This window comes from Pipistrellus hanaki (assembly GCF_964339955.1).
Source record: "Pipistrellus hanaki genome assembly, contig: scaffold_24, whole genome shotgun sequence".
NCBI lineage: Eukaryota > Metazoa > Chordata > Mammalia > Chiroptera > Vespertilionidae > Pipistrellus > Pipistrellus hanaki.
The window spans coordinates 5,637,023-5,659,215 of NW_028182302.1; positions in this window are offsets into that span (position 1 = coordinate 5,637,023).

The following is a 22,193-nucleotide window of genomic DNA, read 5'->3' on the forward strand; positions in this document are numbered from 1 at the left end:
ACGTTCGGCAGCTTTGGAAAGCCTTACACTTCACTGAAATGTAGTACTACACTCTATAACACAGTTGAGACACAATGTTCCCTAGCTCCCTCAGTTCATAACAGCGTGTAGGAAGTTGTTTGATAAAGTGGGCAAAGCTTATACTTGGGCCAGAAGGCAGAATATAGGAAACTACATGAAAACATGAATAATTCAGTGAAAATGACTGTAAACAGATGAGAACTTGTTTAGAACAGCTGAAAGAGAATCTCCAAGTCAGTTCTTAGTGTAGAAAAGGTAGCTAAGATAAGGGAAATCCTTAATTCGAGTTAAGATAACATCAAACACTGTATGAATCCTATATTCATTACTTAAAGGAGACTAGAGTGGTAAATGTGTGTTATACAAGGCAGAATACCATTGAAATAGAGAAAGAAACACGTTCGGCAGCTTTGAAAAACCTTACACTTCACTGAAATGTAGTACTACAATCTATAACACAGTTGAGAGACAATGTTCCCGAGCTGCCTCAGTTCATAACAGTGTGTAGGAAGTTGTTTGATAAAGTGGGCAAAGCTTATACTTGGACCAGAAGGCAGAATATAGAAAACTACATGAAAACATGGATAATTCAGAGACAATGACTGTAAACAGATGAGAACTTGTTTAGAACAGCTGAAAGAGAATCTCCAAGTCAGTTCTTAGTGTAGAAAAGGTAGCTAAGATACGGGAAATCCTTAATTCCAGTTAAGATCACATGAAACACTGTATGAATCCGATATTCTTTACTTAAAGGAGACTAGAGTGGTAAATGTGTGTTATCCAAGGCAGAATACCATTGAAATAGAGAAAGAAACACGTGCGGCAGCTTTGGAAAGCCTTACTCTTCACTGAAATGTAGTACTACACTCTATAACACAGTTGAGAGACAATGTTCCCGAGCTGCCTCAGTTCATAACAGTGTGTAGGAAGTTGTTTGATAACGTGGTCAAAGCTTATACTTGGGCCAGAAAGCAGAATATAGGAAACTACATGAAAACATGAATAATTCAGTGAAAATGACTGTAAACAGATGAGAACTTGTTTAGAACAGCTGAAAGAGAATCTCCAAGTCAGTTCTTAGTGTAGAAAAGGTAGCTAAGATAAGGGAAATCCTTAATTCGAGTTAAGATAACATCAAACACTGTATGAATCCTATATTCATTACTTAAAGGAGACTAGAGTGGTAAATGTGTGTTATACAAGGCAGAATACCATTGAAATAGAGAAAGAAACACGTTCGGCAGCTTTGAAAAGCCTTACACTTCACTGAAATGTAGTACTACAATCTATAACACAGTTGAGAGACAATGTTCCCGAGCTGCCTCAGTTCATAACAGTGTGTAGGAAGTTGTTTGATAAAGTGGGCAAAGCTTATACTTGGACCAGAAGGCAGAATATAGGAAACTACATGAAAACAAGGATAATTCAGAGACAATGACTGTAAACAGATGAGAACTTGTTTAGAACAGCTGAAAGAGAATCTCCAAGTCAGTTCTTAGTGTAGAAAAGGTAGCTAAGATACGGGAAATCCTTAATTCCAGTTAAGATGACATGAAACACTGTATGAATCCTATATTCTTTACGTTAAGGAGACTAGAGTGGTAAATGTGTGTTATACAAGGCAGAATACCATTGAAATAGAGAAAGAAACACGTTCGGCAGCTTTGGAAAGCCTTACACTTCACTGAAATGTAGTACTACACTCTATAACACAGTTGACAGACAATGTTCCCGAGCTGCCTCAGTTCATAACAGTGTGTAGGAAGTTGTTTGATAACGTGTGCAAAGCTTATACTTGGGCCAGACAGCAGAATATAGGAAACTACATGAAAACATGAATAATTCAGTGAAAATGACTGTATACAGATGAGAACTTGTTTAGAACAGCTGAAAGAGAATCTCCAAGTCAGTTCTAAGTGTAGAAAAGGTAGCTAAGATAAGGGAAATCCTTAATTCGAGTTAAGATAACATCAAACACTGTATGAATCCTATATTCATTACTTAAAGAAGACTTGAGTGGTAAATGTGTGTTATACAAGGCAGAATACCATTGAAATAGAGAAAAAAACACGTTCGGCAGCTTTGGAAAGCTTTACACTTCACTGAAATGTAGTACTACACTCTATAACACAGTTGAGAGACAATGTTCCCGAGCTGCCTCAGTTCATAACAGTGTGTAGGAAGTTGTTTGATAAAGTGGGCAAAGCTTATACTTGGACCAGAAGGCAGAATATAGGAAACTACATGAAAACATGATTAATTCAGTGAAAATGACTAAACAGATGAGAACTTGCTTAGAACAGCTGAAAGAGAATCTCCAAGTCAGTTCTTAGTGTAGAAAAGTTAGCTAAGATAAGGGAAATCCTTAATTCGACTTAAGATTACATGAAACACTGTATGAATCCTATATTCATTACTTAAAGGAGACTAGAGTGGTAAATGTGTGTTATACAAGCCAGAATACCATTGAAATAGAGAAAGAAACACGTTCGGCAGCTTTGGAAAGCCTTACACTTCACTGAAATATAGTACTACACTCTATAACACAGTTGAGAGACAATGTTCCCGAGCTGCCTCAGTTCAGAACAGTGTGTAGGAAGTTGTTTGATAACGTGGTCAAACCTTATACTTGGGCCAGAAAGCAGAATATAGGAAACTACATGAAAACATGAATAATTCAGTGAAAATGACTGTATACAGATGAGAACTTGTTTAGAACAGCTGAAAGAGAATCTCCAAGTCAGTTCTTAGTATAGATAAGGTAGCTAAGATAAGGGAAATCCTTAATTCGAGTTAAGATAACATCAAACACTGTATGAATCCTATATTCATTACTTAAAGTAGACTAGAGTGGTAAATGTGTGTTATACAAGGCAGAATTCCATTGAAATAGAGAAAGAAACACGTTCGGCAGCTTTGAAAAGCCTTACACTTCACGGAAATGTAGTACTACACTCTATAACACAGTTGAGAGACAATGTTCCCGAGCTGCCTCAGTTCATAACAGTGTGTAGGAAGTTGTTTGATAACGTGGGCAAAGCTTATACTTGGGCCAGAAAGCAGAATATAGGAAACTACATGAAAACATGAATAATTCAGTGAAAATGACTGTATACAGATGAGAACTTGTTTAGAACAGCTGAAAGAGAATCTCCAAGTCAGTTCTTAGTGTAGAAAAGGTAGCTAAGATAAGGGAAATCCTTAATTTGAGTTAAGATCACATCAAACACTGTATGAATCCTATATTCATTACTTAAAGAAGACTAGAGTGGTAAATGTGTGTTATACAAGGCAGAATACCATTGAAATACATAAAGAAACACGTTCGGCAGCTTTGGAAAGCCTTACACTTCACTGAAATGTAGTACTACACTCTATAACACAGTTGAGACACAATGTTCCCTAGCTCCCTCAGTTCATAACAGCGTGTAGGAAGTTGTTTGATAAAGTGGGCAAAGCTTATACTTGGGCCAGAAGGCAGAATATAGGAAACTACATGAAAACATGAATAATTCAGTGAAAATGACTGTAAACAGATGAGAACTTGTTTAGAACAGCTGAAAGAGAATCTCCAAGTCAGTTCTTAGTGTAGAAAAGGTAGCTAAGATAAGGGAAATCCTTAATTCGAGTTAAGATAACATCAAACACTCTATGAATCCTATATTCATTACTTAAAGGAGACTAGAGTGGTAAATGTGTGTTATACAAGGCAGAATACCATTGAAATAGAGAAAGAAACACGTTCGGCAGCTTTGAAAAGCCTTACACTTCACTGAAATGTAGTACTACAATCTATAACACAGTTGAGAGACAATGTTCCCGAGCTGCCTCAGTTCATAACAGTGTGTAGGAAGTTGTTTGATAAAGTGGGCAAAGCTTATACTTGGACCAGAAGGCAGAATATAGAAAACTACATGAAAACATGGATAATTCAGAGACAATGACTGTAAACAGATGAGAACTTGTTTAGAACAGCTGAAAGAGAATCTCCAAGTCAGTTCTTAGTGTAGAAAAGGTAGCTAAGATACGGGAAATCCTTAATTCCAGTTAAGATCACATGAAACACTGTATGAATCCTATATTCTTTATTTAAAGGAGACTAGAGTGGTAAATGTGTGTTATCCAAGGCAGAATACCATTGAAATAGAGAAAGAAACACGTGCGGCAGCTTTGGAAAGCCTTACTCTTCACTGAAATGTAGTACTACACTCTATAACACAGTTGAGAGACAATGTTCCCGAGCTGCCTCAGTTCATAACAGTGTGTAGGAAGTTGTTTGATAACGTGGTCAAAGCTTATACTTGGGCCAGAAAGCAGAATATAGGAAACTACATGAAAACATGAATAATTCAGTGAAAATGACTGTATACAGATGAGAACTTGTTTAGAACAGCTGAAAGAGAATCTCCAAGTCAGTTCTTAGTGTAGAAAAGGTAGCTAAGATAAGGGAAATCCTTAATTTGAGTTAAGATAACATCAAACACTGTATGAATCCTATATTCATTACTTAAAGAAGACTATAGTGGTAAATGTGTGTTATACAAGGCAGAATACCATTGAAATAGAGAAAGAAACACGTTCGGCAGCTTTGGAAAGCCTCACACTTCACTGAAATGTAGTACTACACTCAATAACACAGTTGAGAGACAATGTTCCCGAGCTGCCTCAGTTCATAACAGTGTGTAGGAAGTTGTTTGATAAAATGGGCAAAGCTTATACTTGGACCAGAAGGCAGAATATAGGAAACTACATGAAAACATGAATAATTCAGTGAAAATGACTAAACAGATGAGAACTTGTTTTGAACAGCTAAAAGAGAATCTCCAAGTCAGTTCTTATAATAGAAAAGGTAGCTAAGATAAGGGAAATCCTTAATTCGAGTTAAGATAACATCAAACACTGTATGAATCCTATATTCATTACTTAAAGGAGACTAGAGTGGTAAATGTGTGTTATACAAGGCAGAATACCATTGAAATAGAGAAAGAAACACGTTCGGCAGCTTTGAAAAGCCTTACACTTCACTGAAATGTAGTACTAGACTGTATAACACAGTTGAGAGACAATGTTCCCGAGCTGCCTCACTTCATAACAGTGTGTAGGAAGTTGTTTGATAAAGTGGGCAAAGCTTATACTTGGACCAGAAGGCAGAATATAGGAAACTACATGAAAACATGGATAATTCAGAGAAAATGACTGTAAACAGATGAGAACTTGTTAGAACAGCTGAAAGAGATTCTCCAAGTCAGTTCTTAGTGTAGAAAAGGTAGCTAAGATAAGGGAAATCCTTAATTTAAGTTAAGATGACATGAAACACTGTATGAATCCTATATTCTTTACTTAAAGGAGACTAGAGTGGTAAATGTGTGTTATACAAGGCAGAATACCATTGAAATACATAAAGAAACACGTTCGGCAGCTTTGGAAAGCCTTACACTTCACTGAAATGTAGTACTACACTCTATAACACAGTTGAGACACAATGTTCCCTAGCTCCCTCAGTTCATAACAGTGTGTAGGAAGTTGTTTGATAAAGTGGGCAAAGCTTATACTTGGGCCAGAAGGCAGAATATAGGAAACTACATGAAAACATGAATAATTCAGTGAAAATGACTGTAAACAGATGAGAACTTGTTTAGAACAGCTGAAAGAGAATCTCCAAGTCAGTTCTTAGTGTAGATAAGGTAGCTAAGATAAGGGAAATCCTTAATTCGAGTTAAGATAACATCAAACACTGTATGAATCCTATATTCATTACTTAAAGGAGACTAGAGTGGTAAATGTGTGTTATACAAGGCAGAATACCATTGAAATAGAGAAAGAAACACGTTCGGCAGCTTTGGAAAGACTTACACTTCACTGAAATGTAGTACTACAATCTATAACACAGTTGAGAGACAATGTTCCCGAGCTGCCTCAGTTCATAACAGTGTGTAGGAAGTTGTTTGATAAAGTGGGCAAAGCTTATACTTGGACCAGAAGGCAGAATATAGAAAACTACATGAAAACATGGATAATTCAGAGACAATGACTGTAAACAGATGAGAACTTGTTTAGAACAGCTGAAAGAGAATCTCCAAGTCAGTTCTTAGTGTAGAAAAGGTAGCTAAGATACGGGAAATCCTTAATTCCAGTTAAGATCACATGAAACACTGTATGAATCCTATATTCTTTATTTAAAGGAGACTAGAGTGGTAAATGTGTGTTATCCAAGGCAGAATACCTTTGAAATAGAGAAAGAAACACGTGCGGCAGCTTTGGAAAGCCTTACTCTTCACTGAAATGTAGTACTACACTCTATAACACAGTTGAGAGACAATGTTCCCGAGCTGCCTCAGTTCATAACAGTGTGTAGGAAGTTGTTTGATAACGTGGTCAAAGCTTATACTTGGGCCAGAAAGCAGAATATAGGAAACTACATGAAAACATGAATAATTCAGTGAAAATGACTGTATACAGATGAGAACTTGTTTAGAACAGCTGAAAGAGAATCTCCAAGTCAGTTCTTAGTGTAGAAAAGGTAGCTAAGATAAGGGAAATCCTTAATTTGAGTTAAGATAACATCAAACACTGTATGAATCCTATATTCATTACTTAAAGAAGAATATAGTGGTAAATGTGTGTTATACAAGGCAGAATACCATTGAAATAGAGAAAGAAACACGTTCGGCAGCTTTGGAAAGCCTCACACTTCACTGAAATGTAGTACTACACTCAATAACACAGTTGAGAGACAATGATCCTGAGCTGCCTCATTTCATAACAGTGTGTAGGAAGTTGTTTGATAAAGTAGGCAAAGCTTATACTTGGACCAGTAGGCAGAATATAGGAAACTACATGAAAACATGGATAATTCAGAGAAAATGACTGTAAACAGAGGAGAACTTGTTTAGAACAGCTGAAAGAGATTCTCCAAGTCAGTTCTTAGTGTAGAAAAGGTAGCTAAGATCCGGGAAATCCTTAATTTAAGTTAAGATGACATGAAACACTGTATGAATCCTATATTCTTTACGTTAAGGAGACTAGAGTGGTAAATGTGTGTTATACAAGGCAGAATACCATTGAAATAGAGAAAGAAACACGTTCGGCAGCTTTGGAAAGCCTTACACTTCACTGAAATGTAGTACTACACTCTATAACACAGTTGAGAGACAATGTTCCCGAGCTGCCTCAGTTCATAACAGTGTGTAGGAAGTTGTTTGATAACGTGTGCAAAGCTTATACTTGGGCCAGAAAGCAGAATATAGGAAACTACATGAAAACATGAATAATTCAGTGAAAATGACTGTATACAGATGAGAACTTGTTTAGAACAGCTGAAAGAGAATCTCCAAGTCAGTTCTAAGTGTAGAAAAGGTAGCTAAGATAAGGGAAATCCTTAATTCGAGTTAAGATAACATCAAACACTGTATGAATCCTATATTCATTACTTAAAGAAGACTTGAGTGGTAAATGTGTGTTATACAAGGCAGAATACCATTGAAATAGAGAAAAAAACACGTTCGGCAGCTTTGGAAAGCTTTACACTTCACTGAAATGTAGTACTACACTCTATAACACAGTTGAGAGACAATGTTCCCGAGCTGCCTCAGTTCATAACAGTGTGTAGGAAGTTGTTTGATAAAGTGGGCAAAGCTTATACTTGGACCAGAAGGCAGAATATAGGAAACTACATGAAAACATGATTAATTCAGTGAAAATGACTAAACGGATGAGAACTTGCTTAGAACAGCTAAAAGAGAATCTCCAAGTCAGTTCTTAGTGTAGAAAAGTTAGCTAAGATAAGGGAAATCCTTAATTCGACTTAAGATTACATGAAACACTGTATGAATCCTATATTCATTACTTAAAGGAGACTAGAGTGGTAAATGTGTGTTATACAAGGCAGAATACCATTGAAATAGAGAAAGAAACACGTTCGGCAGCTTTGGAAAGCCTTACACTTCACTGAAATGTAGTACTACACTCTATAACACAGTTGACAGACAATGTTCCCGAGCTGCCTCAGTTCATAACAGTGTGTAGGAAGTTGTTTGATAACGTGGGCAAAGCATATACTTTGGCCACAAAGCAGAATATAGGAAACAACATGAAAACATGAATAATTCAGTGAAAATGACTAAACAGATGAGAACTTGTTTAGAACAGCTAAAAGAGAATCTCCAACTCAGTTCTTAGTATAGAAAACGTAGCTAAGATAAGGGAAATCCTTAATTCGAGTTAAGATAACATCAAACACTGTATGAATCCTATATTCATTACTTAAAGGAGACTAGAGTGGTAAATGTGTGTTATACAAGGCAGAATACCATTGAAATAGAGAAAGAAACACGTTCGGCAGCTTTGGAAAGACTTACACTTCACTGAAATGTAGTACTACACTCTATAACACAGTTGAGAGACAATGTTCCCGAGCTGCCTCAGTTCATAACAGTGTGTAGGAAGTTGTTTGATAAAGTGGGCAAAGCTTATACTTGCACCAGAAGGCAAAATATAGGAAACTACATGAAAACATGAATAATTCAGTGAAAATGACTGTATACAGATGAGAACTTGTTTAGAACAGCTGAAAGAGAATCTCCAAGTCAGTTATTAGTGTAGTAAAGGTAGCTAAGATAAGGGAAATCCTTAATTCGAATTAAGATAACATCAAACACTGTATGAATCCTATATTCATTACTTAAAGGAGACTAGAGAGGTAAATGTGTGTTATACAAGGCAGAATACCATTGAAATAGAGAAATAAACACGTTCGGCAGCTTTGGAAAGCCTTACACTTCACTGAAATGTAGTACTACACTCTATAACACAGTTGAGAGACAATGTTCCTGAGCTGCCTCATTTCATAACAGTGTGTAGGAAGTTGTTTGATAAAGTAGGCAAAACTTATACTTGGACCAGTAGGCAGAATATAGGAAACTACATGAAAACATGGATAATTCAGAGAAAATGACTGTAAACAGATGAGAACTTGTTTAGAACAGCTGAAAGAGATTCTCCAAGTCAGTTCTTAGTGTAGAAAAGGTAGCTAAGATCCGGGAAATCCTTAATTTAAGTTAAGATGACATGAAACACTGTATGAATCCTATATTCTTTACTTAAAGGAGACTAGAGTGGTAAATGTGTGTTATACAAGGCAGAATACCATTGAAATACATAAAGAAACACGTTCGGCAGCTTTGGAAAGCCTTACACTTCACTGAAATGTAGTACTACACTCTATAACACAGTTGAGACACAATGTTCCCGAGCTGCCTCACTTCATAACAGTGTGTAGGAAGTTGTTTGATAAAGTGGGCAAAGCTTATACTTGGGCCAGAAGGCAGAATATAGGAAACTACATGAAAACATGAATAATTCAGTGAAAATGACTGTAAACAGATGAGAACTTGTTTAGAACAGCTGAAAGAGATTCTCCAAGTCAGTTCTTAGTGTAGAAAAGGTAGCTAAGATCCGGGAAATCCTTAATTTAAGTTAAGATGACATGAAACACTGTATGAATCCTATATTCTTTACTTAAAGGAGACTAGAGTGGTAAATGTGTGTTATACAAGCCAGAATACCATTGAAATCGAGAAAGAAACACGTTCGGCAGCTTTGGAAAGCCTTACACTTCACTGAAATGTAGTACTACACTCTATAACACAGTTGACAGACAATGTTCCCGAGCTGCCTCAGTTCATAACAGTGTGTAGGAAGTTGTTTGATAACGTGGGCAAAGCTTATACTTGGGCCAGAAAGCAGAATATAGGAAACTACATGAAAACATGAATAATTCAGTGAAAATGACTGTATACAGATGAGAACTTGTTTAGAACAGCTGAAAGAGAATCTCCAAGTCAGTTCTAAGTGTAGAAAAGGTAGCTAAGATAAGGGAAATCCTTAATTCGAGTTAAGATAACATCAAACACTGTATGAATCCTATATTCATTACTTAAAGAAGACTAGAGTGGTAAATGTGTATTATACAAGGCAGAATACCATTGAAATAGAGAAAAAAACACGTTTGGCAGCTTTGAAAAGCTTTACACTTCACTGAAATGTAGTACTACACTCTATAACACAGTTGAGAGACAATGTTCCCGAGCTGCCTCAGTTCATAACAGTGTGTAGGAAGTTGTTTGATAAAGTGGGCAAAGCTTATACTTGGACCAGAAGGCAGAATATAGGAAACTACATGAAAACATGATTAATTCAGTGAAAATGACTAAACAGATGAGAACTTGCTTAGAACAGCTGAAAGAGAATCTCCAAGTCAGTTCTTAGTGTAGAAAAGGTAGCTAAGATAAGGGAAATCCTTAATTCGACTTAAGATTACATGAAACACTGTATGAATCCTATATTCATTACTTAAAGGAGACTAGAGTGGTAAATGTGTGTTATACAAGCCAGAATACCATTGAAATAGAGAAAGAAACACGTTCGGCAGCTTTGGAAAGCCTTACACTTCACTGAAATGTAGTACTACACTCTATAACACAGCTGAGAGACAATGTTCCCGAGCTGCCTCAGTTCATAACAGTGTGTAGGAAGTTGTTTGATAACGTGGGCAAAGCTTATACTTGGGGCACAAAGCAGAATATAGGAAACTACATGAAAACATGAATAATTCAGTGAAAATGACTAAACATATGAGAACTTGTTTAGAACAGCTAAAAGAGAATCTCCAAGTCAGTTCTTAGTATAGATAAGGTAGCTAAGATAAGGGAAATCCTTAATTCGAGTTAAGATAACATCAAACACTGTATGAATCCTATATTCATTACTTAAAGGAGACTAGAGTGGTAAATGTGTGTTATACAAGGCAGAATACCATTGAAATAGAGAAAGAAACACGTTCGGCAGCTTTGAAAAGCCTTACACTTCACTGAAATGTAGTACTACACTGTATAACACAGTTGAGAGACAATGTTCCCGAGCTGCCTCAGTTCATAACAGTGTGTAGGAAGTTGTTTGATAAAGTGGGCAAAGCTTATACTTGGACCAGAAGGCAGAATATAGGAAACTACATGAAAACATGGATAATTCAGAGAAAATGACTGTAAACAGATGAGAACTTGTTAGAACAGCTGAAAGAGATTCTCCAAGTCAGTTCTTAGTGTAGAAAAGGTAGCTAAGATAAGGGAAATCCTTAATTTGAGTTAAGATAACATCAAACACTGTATGAATCCTATATTCATTACTTAAAGAAGACTAGAGTGGTAAATGTGTGTTATACAAGGCAGAATACCATTGAAATAGAGAAAGAAACACGTTCGGCAGCTTTGGAAAGCCTCACACTTCACTGAAATGTAGTACTACACTCTATAACACAGTTGAGAGACAATGTTCCCGAGCTGCCTCAATTCATAACAGTGTGTAGAAAGTTGTTTGATAAAGTGGGCAAAGCTTATACTTGCACCAGAAGGCAGAATATAGGAAACTACATGAAAACATGAAAAATTCAGTGAAAATGACTGTATACAGATGAGAACTTGTTTAGAACAGCTGAAAGAGAATCTCCAAGTCAGTTATTAGTGTAGAAAAGGTAGCTAAGATAAGGGAAATCCTTAATTCGAATTAAGATAACATCAAACACTGTATGAATCCTATATTCATTACTTAAAGGAGACTAGAGAGGTAAATGTGTGTTATACAAGGCAGAATACCATTGAAATAGAGAAATAAACACGTTCGGCAGCTTTGGAAAGCCTTACACTTCACTGAAATGTAGTACTACACTCTATAACACAGTTGACAGACAATGTTCCCGAGCTGCCTCAGTTCATAACAGTGTGTAGGAAGTTGTTTGATAACGTGTGCAAAGCTTATACTTGGGCCAGAAAGCAGAATATAGGAAACTACATGAAAACATGAATAATTCAGTGAAAATGACTGTATACAGATGAGAACTTGTTTAGAACAGCTGAAAGAGAATCTCCAGGTCAGTTCTAAGTGTAGAAAAGGTAGCTAAGATAAGGGAAATCCTTAATTCGAGTTAAGATAACATCAAACACTGTATGAATCCTATATTCATTACTTAAAGAAGACTTGAGTGGTAAATGTGTGTTATACAAGGCAGAATACCATTGAAATAGAGAAAAAATCACGTTCGGCAGCTTTGGAAAGCTTTACACTTCACTGAAATGTAGTACTACACTCTATAACACAGTTGAGAGACAATGTTCCCGAGCTGCCTCAATTCATAACAGTGTGTAGAAAGTTGTTTGATAAAGTGGGCAAAGCTTATACTTGCACCAGAAGGCAGAATATAGGAAACTACATGAAAACATGAAAAATTCAGTGAAAATGACTGTATACAGATGAGAACTTGTTTAGAACAGCTGAAAGAGAATCTCCAAGTCAGTTATTAGTGTAGAAAAGGTAGCTAAGATAAGGGAAATCCTTAATTCGAATTAAGATAACATCAAACACTGTATGAATCCTATATTCATGACTTAAAGGAGACTAGACTGGTAAATGTGTGTTATACAAGGCAGAATACCATTGAAATAGAGAAATAAACACGTTCGGCAGCTTTGGAAAGCCTTACACTTCACTGAAATGTAGTACTACACTCTATAACACAGTTGACAGACAATGTTCCCGAGCTGCCTCAGTTCATAACAGTGTGTAGGAAGTTGTTTGATAACGTGTGCAAAGCTTATACTTGGGCCAGAAAGCAGAATATAGGAAACTACATGAAAACATGAATAATTCAGTGAAAATGACTGTATACAGATGAGAACTTGTTTAGAACAGCTGAAAGAGAATCTCCAGGTCAGTTCTAAGTGTAGAAAAGGTAGCTAAGATAAGGGAAATCCTTAATTCGAGTTAAGATAACATCAAACACTGTATGAATCCTATATTCATTACTTAAAGAAGACTTGAGTGGTAAATGTGTGTTATACAAGGCAGAATACCATTGAAATAGAGAAAAAATCACGTTCGGCAGCTTTGGAAAGCTTTACACTTCACTGAAATGTAGTACTACACTCTATAACACAGTTGAGAGACAATGTTCCCGAGCTCCCTCAGTTCATAACAGTGTGTAGGAAGTTGTTTGATAAAGTCGGCAAAGCTTATACTTGGACCAGAAGGCAGAATATAGTAAACTACATGAAAACATGATTAATTCAGTGAAAATGACTAAACAGATGAGAACTTGCTTAGAACAGCTGAAAGAGAATCTCCAAGTCAGTTCTTAGTGTAGAAAAGTTAGCTAAGATAAGGGAAATCCTTAATTCGACTTAAGATTACATGAAACACTGTATGAATCCTATATTCATTACTTAAAGGAGACTAGAGTGGTAAATGTGTGTTATACAAGCCAGAATACCATTGAAATAGAGAAAGAAACACGTTCGGCAGCTTTGGAAAGCCTTACACTTCACTGAAATGTAGTACTACACTCTATAACACAGTTGAGAGACAATGTTCCCGAGCTGCCTCAGTTCATAACAGTGTGTAGGAAGTTGTTTGATAACGTGGGCAAAGCTTATACTTGGGCCACAAAGCAGAATATAGGAAACTACATGAAAACATGAATAATTCAGTGAAAATGACTAAACAGATGAGAACTTGTTTAGAACAGCTAAAAGAGAATCTCCAAGTCAGTTCTTAGTATAGAAAAGGTAGCTAAGATAAGGGAAATCCTTAATTCGAGTTAAGATAACATCAAACACTGTATGAATCCTATATTCATTACTTAAAGGAGACTAGAGTGGTAAATGTGTGTTATACAAGGCAGAATACCATTGAAATAGAGAAAGAAACACGTTCGGCAGCTTTGAAAAGCCTTACACTTCACTGAAATGTAGTACTAGACTGTATAACACAGTTGAGAGACAATGTTCCCGAGCTGCCTCAGTTCATAACAGTGTGTAGGAAGTTGTTTGATAAAGTGGGCAAAGCTTATACTTGGACCAGAAGGCAGAATATAGGAAACTACATGAAAACATGGATAATTCAGAGAAAATGACTGTAAACAGATGAGAACTTGTTAGAACAGCTGAAAGAGATTCTCCAAGTCAGTTCTTAGTGTAGAAAAGGTAGCTAAGATCCGGGAAATCCTTAATTTAAGTTAAGATGACATGAAACACTGTATGAATCATATATTCTTTACTTAAAGGAGACTAGAGTGGTAAATGTGTGTTATACAAGGCAGAATACCATTGAAATACATAAAGAAACACGTTCGGCAGCTTTGGAAAGCCTTACACTTCACTGAAATGTAGTACTACACTCTATAACACAGTTGAGACACAATGTTCCCTAGCTCCCTCAGTTCATAACAGTGTGTAGGAACTTGTTTGATAAAGTGGGCAAAGCTTATACTTGGGCCAGAAGGCAGAATATAGGAAACTACATGAAAACATGAATAATTCAGTGAAAATGACTGTAAACAGATGAGAACTTGTTTAGAACAGCTGAAAGAGAATCTCCAAGTCAGTTCTTAGTGTAGAAAAGGTAGCTAAGATAAGGGAAATCCTTAATTCGAGTTAAGATAACATCAAACACTGTATGAATCCTATATTCATTACTTAAAGGAGACTAGAGTGGTAAATGTGTGTTATACAAGGCAGAATACCATTGAAATAGAGAAAGAAACACGTTCGGCAGCTTTGAAAAGCCTTACACTTCACTGAAATGTAGTACTACAATCTATAACACAGTTGAGAGACAATGTTCCCGAGCTGCCTCAGTTCATAACAGTGTGTAGGAAGTTGTTTGATAAAGTCGGCAAAGCTTATACTTGGACCAGAAGGCAGAATATAGTAAACTACATGAAAACATGATTAATTCAGTGAAAATGACTAAACAGATGAGAACTTGCTTAGAACAGCTGAAAGAGAATCTCCAAGTCAGTTCTTAGTGTAGAAAAGTTAGCTAAGATAAGGGAAATCCTTAATTCGACTTAAGATTACATGAAACACTGTATGAATCCTATATTCATTACTTAAAGGAGACTAGAGTGGTAAATGTGTGTTATACAAGCCAGAATACCATTGAAATAGAGAAAGAAACACGTTCGGCAGCTTTGGAAAGCCTTACACTTCACTGAAATGTAGTACTACACTCTATAACACAGTTGAGAGACAATGTTCCCGAGCTGCCTCAGTTCATAACAGTGTGTAGGAAGTTGTTTGATAACGTGGGCAAAGCTTATACTTGGGCCACAAAGCAGAATATAGGAAACTACATGAAAACATGAATAATTCAGTGAAAATGACTAAACAGATGAGAACTTGTTTAGAACAGCTAAAAGAGAATCTCCAAGTCAGTTCTTAGTATAGAAAAGGTAGCTAAGATAAGGGAAATCCTTAATTCGAGTTAAGATAACATCAAACACTGTATGAATCCTATATTCATTACTTAAAGAAGACTTGAGTGGTAAATGTGTGTTATACAAGGCAGAATACCATTGAAATAGAGAAAAAATCACGTTCGGCAGCTTTGGAAAGCTTTACACTTCACTGAAATGTAGTACTACACTCTATAACACAGTTGAGAGACAATGTTCCCGAGCTGCCTCAATTCATAACAGTGTGTAGAAAGTTGTTTGATAAAGTGGGCAAAGCTTATACTTGCACCAGAAGGCAGAATATAGGAAACTACATGAAAACATGAAAAATTCAGTGAAAATGACTGTATACAGATGAGAACTTGTTTAGAACAGCTGAAAGAGAATCTCCAAGTCAGTTATTAGTGTAGAAAAGGTAGCTAAGATAAGGGAAATCCTTAATTCGAATTAAGATAACATCAAACACTGTATGAATCCTATATTCATGACTTAAAGGAGACTAGACTGGTAAATGTGTGTTATACAAGGCAGAATACCATTGAAATAGAGAAATAAACACGTTCGGCAGCTTTGGAAAGCCTTACACTTCACTGAAATGTAGTACTACACTCTATAACACAGTTGACAGACAATGTTCCCGAGCTGCCTCAGTTCATAACAGTGTGTAGGAAGTTGTTTGATAACGTGTGCAAAGCTTATACTTGGGCCAGAAAGCAGAATATAGGAAACTACATGAAAACATGAATAATTCAGTGAAAATGACTGTATACAGATGAGAACTTGTTTAGAACAGCTGAAAGAGAATCTCCAGGTCAGTTCTAAGTGTAGAAAAGGTAGCTAAGATAAGGGAAATCCTTAATTCGAGTTAAGATAACATCAAACACTGTATGAATCCTATATTCATTACTTAAAGAAGACTTGAGTGGTAAATGTGTGTTATACAAGGCAGAATACCATTGAAATAGAGAAAAAATCACGTTCGGCAGCTTTGGAAAGCTTTACACTTCACTGAAATGTAGTACTACACTCTATAACACAGTTGAGAGACAATGTTCCCGAGCTCCCTCAGTTCATAACAGTGTGTAGGAAGTTGTTTGATAAAGTCGGCAAAGCTTATACTTGGACCAGAAGGCAGAATATAGTAAACTACATGAAAACATGATTAATTCAGTGAAAATGACTAAACAGATGAGAACTTGCTTAGAACAGCTGAAAGAGAATCTCCAAGTCAGTTCTTAGTGTAGAAAAGTTAGCTAAGATAAGGGAAATCCTTAATTCGACTTAAGATTACATGAAACACTGTATGAATCCTATATTCATTACTTAAAGGAGACTAGAGTGGTAAATGTGTGTTATACAAGCCAGAATACCATTGAAATAGAGAAAGAAACACGTTCGGCAGCTTTGGAAAGCCTTACACTTCACTGAAATGTAGTACTACACTCTATAACACAGTTGAGAGACAATGTTCCCGAGCTGCCTCAGTTCATAACAGTGTGTAGGAAGTTGTTTGATAACGTGGGCAAAGCTTATACTTGGGCCACAAAGCAGAATATAGGAAACTACATGAAAACATGAATAATTCAGTGAAAATGACTAAACAGATGAGAACTTGTTTAGAACAGCTAAAAGAGAATCTCCAAGTCAGTTCTTAGTATAGAAAAGGTAGCTAAGATAAGGGAAATCCTTAATTCGAGTTAAGATAACATCAAACACTGTATGAATCCTATATTCATTACTTAAAGGAGACTAGAGTGGTAAATGTGTGTTATACAAGGCAGAATACCATTGAAATAGAGAAAGAAACACGTTCGGCAGCTTTGAAAAGCCTTACACTTCACTGAAATGTAGTACTAGACTGTATAACACAGTTGAGAGACAATGTTCCCGAGCTGCCTCAGTTCATAACAGTGTGTAGGAAGTTGTTTGATAAAGTGGGCAAAGCTTATACTTGGACCAGAAGGCAGAATATAGGAAACTACATGAAAACATGGATAATTCAGAGAAAATGACTGTAAACAGATGAGAACTTGTTAGAACAGCTGAAAGAGATTCTCCAAGTCAGTTCTTAGTGTAGAAAAGGTAGCTAAGATCCGGGAAATCCTTAATTTAAGTTAAGATGACATGAAACACTGTATGAATCATATATTCTTTACTTAAAGGAGACTAGAGTGGTAAATGTGTGTTATACAAGGCAGAATACCATTGAAATACATAAAGAAACACGTTCGGCAGCTTTGGAAAGCCTTACACTTCACTGAAATGTAGTACTACACTCTATAACACAGTTGAGACACAATGTTCCCTAGCTCCCTCAGTTCATAACAGTGTGTAGGAACTTGTTTGATAAAGTGGGCAAAGCTTATACTTGGGCCAGAAGGCAGAATATAGGAAACTACATGAAAACATGAATAATTCAGTGAAAATGACTGTAAACAGATGAGAACTTGTTTAGAACAGCTGAAAGAGAATCTCCAAGTCAGTTCTTAGTGTAGAAAAGGTAGCTAAGATAAGGGAAATCCTTAATTCGAGTTAAGATAACATCAAACACTGTATGAATCCTATATTCATTACTTAAAGGAGACTAGAGTGGTAAATGTGTGTTATACAAGGCAGAATACCATTGAAATAGAGAAAGAAACACGTTCGGCAGCTTTGAAAAGCCTTACACTTCACTGAAATGTAGTACTACAATCTATAACACAGTTGAGAGACAATGTTCCCGAGCTGCCTCAGTTCATAACAGTGTGTAGGAAGTTGTTTGATAAAGTCGGCAAAGCTTATACTTGGACCAGAAGGCAGAATATAGTAAACTACATGAAAACATGATTAATTCAGTGAAAATGACTAAACAGATGAGAACTTGCTTAGAACAGCTGAAAGAGAATCTCCAAGTCAGTTCTTAGTGTAGAAAAGTTAGCTAAGATAAGGGAAATCCTTAATTCGACTTAAGATTACATGAAACACTGTATGAATCCTATATTCATTACTTAAAGGAGACTAGAGTGGTAAATGTGTGTTATACAAGCCAGAATACCATTGAAATAGAGAAAGAAACACGTTCGGCAGCTTTGGAAAGCCTTACACTTCACTGAAATGTAGTACTACACTCTATAACACAGTTGAGAGACAATGTTCCCGAGCTGCCTCAGTTCATAACAGTGTGTAGGAAGTTGTTTGATAACGTGGGCAAAGCTTATACTTGGGCCACAAAGCAGAATATAGGAAACTACATGAAAACATGAATAATTCAGTGAAAATGACTAAACAGATGAGAACTTGTTTAGAACAGCTAAAAGAGAATCTCCAAGTCAGTTCTTAGTATAGAAAAGGTAGCTAAGATAAGGGAAATCCTTAATTCGAGTTAAGATAACATCAAACACTGTATGAATCCTATATTCATTACTTAAAGGAGACTAGAGTGGTAAATGTGTGTTATACAAGGCAGAATACCATTGAAATAGAGAAAGAAACACGTTCGGCAGCTTTGAAAAGCCTTACACTTCACTGAAATGTAGTACTAGACTGTATAACACAGTTGAGAGACAATGTTCCCGAGCTGCCTCAGTTCATAACAGTGTGTAGGAAGTTGTTTGATAAAGTGGGCAAAGCTTATACTTGGACCAGAAGGCAGAATATAGGAAACTACATGAAAACATGGATAATTCAGAGAAAATGACTGTAAACAGATGAGAACTTGTTAGAACAGCTGAAAGAGATTCTCCAAGTCAGTTCTTAGTGTAGAAAAGGTAGCTAAGATCCGGGAAATCCTTAATTTAAGTTAAGATGACATGAAACACTGTATGATTCCTATATTCTTTACGTTAAGGAGACTAGAGTGGTAAATGTGTGTTATACAAGGCAGAATACCATTGAAATAGAGAAAGAAACACGTTCGGCAGCTTTGGAAAGCCTTACACTTCACTGAAATGTAGTACTACACTCTATAACACAGTTGACAGGCAATGTTCCCGAGCTGCCTCAGTTCATAACAGTGTGTATGAAGTTGTTTGATAACGTGTGCAAAGCTTATACTTGGGCCAGAAGGCAGAATATAGGAAACTACATGAAAACATGAATAATTCAGTGAAAATGACTGTAAACAGATGAGAACTTGTTTAGAACAGCTGAAAGAGAATCTCCAAGTCAGTTCTTAGTGTAGAAAAGGTAGCTAAGATAAGGGAAATCCTTAATTCGAGTTAAGATAACATCAAACACTGTATGAATCCTATATTCATTACTTAAAGGAGACTAGAGTGGTAAATGTGTGTTATACAAGGCAGAATACCATTGAAATAGAGAAAGAAACACGTTCGGCAGCTTTGAAAAGCCTTACACTTCACTGAAATGTAGTACTACAATCTATAACACAGTTGAGAGACAATGTTCCCGAGCTGCCTCAGTTCATAACAGTGTGTAGGAAGTTGTTTGATAAAGTGGGCAAAGCTTATACTTGGACCAGAAGACAGAATATAGGAAACTACATGAAAACATGGATAATTCAGAGACAATGACTGTAAACAGATGAGAACTTGTTTAGAACAGCTGAAAGAGAATCTCCAAGTCAGTTCTTAGTGTAGAAAAGGTAGCTAAGATACGGGAAATCCTTAATTCCAGTTAAGATCACATGAAACACTGTATGAATCCTATATTCTTTACTTAAAGGAGACTAGAGTGGTAAATGTGTGTTATCCAAGGCAGAATACCATTGAAATAGAGAAAGAAACACGTGCGGCAGCTTTGGAAAGCCTTACTCTTCACTGAAATGTATTACTACACTCTATAACACAGTTGAGAGACAATGTTCCCGAGCTGCCTCAGTTCATAACAGTGTGTAGGAAGTTGTTTGATAACGTGGTCAAAGCTTATACTTGGGCCAGAAAGCAGAATATAGGAAACTACATGAAAACATGAATAATTCAGTGAAAATGACTGTATACAGATGAGAACTTGTTTAGAACAGCTGAAAGAGAATCTCCAAGTCAGTTCTTAGTATAGATAAGGTAGCTAAGATAAGGGAAATCCTTAATTCGAGTTAAGATAACATCAAACACTGTATGAATCCTATATTCATTACTTAAAGGAGACTAGAGTGGTAAATGTGTGTTATACAAGGCAGAATACCATTGAAATAGAGAAAGAAACACGTTCGGCAGCTTTGAAAAGCCTTACACTTCACTGAAATGTAGTACTACACTCTATAACACAGTTGAGAGACAATGTTCCCGAGCTGCCTCAGTTCATAACAGTGTGTAGGAAGTTGTTTGATAACGTGGGCAAAGCTTATACTTGGGCCAGAAAGCAGAATATAGGAAACTACATGAAAACATGAATAATTCAGTGAAAATGACTGTATACAGATGAGAACTTGTTTAGAACAGCTGAAAGAGAATCTCCAAGTCAGTTCTTAGTGTAGAAAAGGTAGCTAAGATAAGGGAAATCCTTAATTTGAGTTAAGATAACATCAAACACTGTATGAATCCTATATTCATTACTTAAAGAAGACTAGAGTGGTAAATGTGTGTTATACAAGGCAGAATACCATTGAAATAGAGAAAGAAACACCTTCGGCAGCTTTGGAAAGCCTTACACTTCACTGAAATGTAGTACTACACTCAATAACACAGTTGAGAGACAATGTTCCTGAGCTGCCTCATTTCATAACAGTGTGTAGGAAGTTGTTTGATAAAGTAGGCAAAGCTTATACTTGGACCAGTAGGCAGAATATAGGAAACTACATGAAAACATGGATAATTCAGAGAAAATGACTGTAAACAGAGGAGAACTTGTTTAGAACAGCTGAAAGAGATTCTCCAAGTCAGTTCTTAGTGTAGAAAAGGTAGCTAAGATCCGGGAAATCCTTAATTTAAGTTAAGATGACATGAAACACTGTATGAATCCTATATTCTTTACGTTAAGGAGACTAGAGTGGTAAATGTGTGTTATACAAGGCAGAATACCATTGAAATAGAGAAAGAAACACGTTCGGCAGCTTTGGAAAGCCTTACACTTCACTGAAATGTAGTACTACACTCTATAACACAGTTGACAGGCAATGTTCCCGAGCTGCCTCAGTTCATAACAGTGTGTATGAAGTTGTTTGATAACGTGTGCAAAGCTTATACTTGGGCCAGACAGCAGAATATAGGAAACTACATGAAAACATGAATAATTCAGTGAAAATGACTGTATACAGATGAGAACTTGTTTAGAACAGCTGAAAGAGAATCTCCAAGTCAGTTCTAAGTGTAGAAAAGGTAGCTAAGATAAGGGAAATCCTTAATTCGAGTTAAGATAACATCAAACACTGTATGAATCCTATATTCATTACTTAAAGAAGACTTGAGTGGTAAATGTGTGTTATACAAGACAGAATACCATTGAAATAGAGAAAAAAACACGTTCGGCAGCTTTGGAAAGCTTTACACTTCACTGACATGTAGTACTACACTCTATAACACAGTTGAGAGACAATGTTCCCGAGCTGCCTCAGTTCATAACAGTGTGTAGGAAGTTGTTTGATAAAGTGGGCAAAGCTTATACTTGGACCAGAAGGCAGAATATAGGAAACTACATGAAAACATGATTAATTCAGTGAAAATGACTAAACAGATGAGAACTTGCTTAGAACAGCTGAAAGAGAATCTCCAAGTCAGTTCTTAGTGTAGAAAAGGTAGCTAAGATAAGGGAAATCCTTAATTTGAGTTAAGATAACATCAAACACTGTATGAATCCTATATTCATTACTTAAAGAAGACTAGAGTGGTAAATGTGTGTTATACAAGGCAGAATACCATTGAAATAGAGAAAGAAACACGTTCGGCAGCTTTGGAAAGCCTCACACTTCACTGAAATGTAGTACTACACTCTATAACACAGTTGAGAGACA